The sequence below is a fragment of the Ovis aries genome, chromosome 2 (genome assembly GCF_016772045.2).
Source record: "Ovis aries strain OAR_USU_Benz2616 breed Rambouillet chromosome 2, ARS-UI_Ramb_v3.0, whole genome shotgun sequence".
NCBI lineage: Eukaryota > Metazoa > Chordata > Mammalia > Artiodactyla > Bovidae > Ovis > Ovis aries.
In genome coordinates this window covers 45,315,724-45,317,245 of record NC_056055.1, presented here as the reverse complement: position 1 = coordinate 45,317,245, position 1,522 = coordinate 45,315,724, and the positions used below count along the sequence as shown (strand labels likewise).

Here is a 1,522-nt window from a genome sequence, read left to right as displayed (position 1 = left end):
AAAATATGTACATATTTTGAATTTATGTATTTGTTTGCACATGTATGTGTTTATGGGGCTTCCCAGGTGGTTCAGTAGGTAAATAACCTGCCTGCCAACGCAGGAGACTTAAGAGACGCAGTTCGATCCCTGGGTCAGAAAGAGTCCCTGGAGGAGGGCATGGCAATCGACTCCAGAATTCTTTTGTTTCTATTTTTTTACCGGTTTCATTCACTTTATTATTCTCTTTATAAAATTATATGGTGGCTACAGCTGGAGCCTGTGTCCTCTGCATGGAGACTCTGGTGTGGGTCTTTACAAGATGACCAGTGAATTCCTGATATGGAGACTTGGTGAATACCGTCTCTTTCCTGAGGTCAGGGGTGAGATAACTGTAGGTCTTGGAAATGGCATCAAAATTGGCCTTGGCGAAGTTGCCCAGCGTAACTGTCTCCCTAGGGTAACTAGCCTTTCCCCTAGGGTAAAGTCCGACTCTCACTGTCTTCCCAGGGTAACTGTGCAGCCCCCGGCAGAAGTGTAGCAGTCGTTGATGCTGGACATCATCAACAGCTTCTTGGGCACAGGGGCGGAGAGATGCTAGTGCCTCTGGGGGCAGGGATGAGGGGCACCAGCACGGAGCCACGGCAGCCATTCACCTTGCAAGGCACCTTGCTAATCTTGTTCGCCTAGCAGCCTCTTCGCACAGGGACGATGGACAGCTTGGCCAGGATGATGGCCCCATCGATGGCAGTGGCTACTGCCTTAGAGCACTTGACATCCAGACTGACATGTCCGTTGTAATCCCCAGTGGCCACAAATGCCTTGAACCTGGTCCACTGGCCAGCAAGGGTATGCTTTTGCACGGGCATAATCTTCAAAACCTCATCCTTGAGGAAAAAATCAATAATCCCAGACTCCTCGATGGGCAGAGAGAAAAGGTGGATCTCCTCCAGGGACTTGATCTTCACGTCCTTGACCAAGTGGCCCAGCTTGGTAACGGGGAGCCACTCCTTGTTTTTGGCCTTGCCTCCGCGAGCTCCGTGGCTTCTGCCCCGGCCCCGTCCCAGGCCGAGACCCGCGGCCCTGGACGCCACTTCCACTACCAAAGCCTCTGCGGAAGCCACCGCGGCCTCCCATCCCAGGGCCCCTGGGCTGGGTCTTCCCGGCCCTTCCACAGCACCGGCGTCATCCACCATTTGTTTTCTTCACGAAGAAGCAGCCACTCCAGTATTCTTGCTTGGAGAATTCCATGGACAGAGGAGTCTGGCGGGCTACAGTCCACAGTGTTGCACAAAGTCAGATGGGACTGAAGCGACTTAGCACGCAGCACACACGTATGTATTTATAGGTGGGAAATGCTACAAGGGAAAGTAAACAGCATAATATAATGATCTCTGGGGTGAAGGGCTGGTGGGTTTGGATTACTAACACATCAAACTAATGTTTATTTATCTACACACTAATCAGGGGCACCTCCTTCAGGAAGCCTTCCTGGATCAGAACATCTTTTGCTTCTGTTCCCAGAGCAGCCTGCCCTGCCTTG

At 51.8% G+C, this 1,522-nt stretch overlaps 1 pseudogene; it reads right to left on the bottom strand.

Annotated features, from left to right (window-relative positions):
• Positions 1–235: 235 nt before the first annotated feature.
• On the bottom strand, positions 236–1,175 carry LOC101123101 (small ribosomal subunit protein uS5-like; annotated as a pseudogene).
• Between the last annotated feature and the right edge of the window lie 347 nt (positions 1,176–1,522).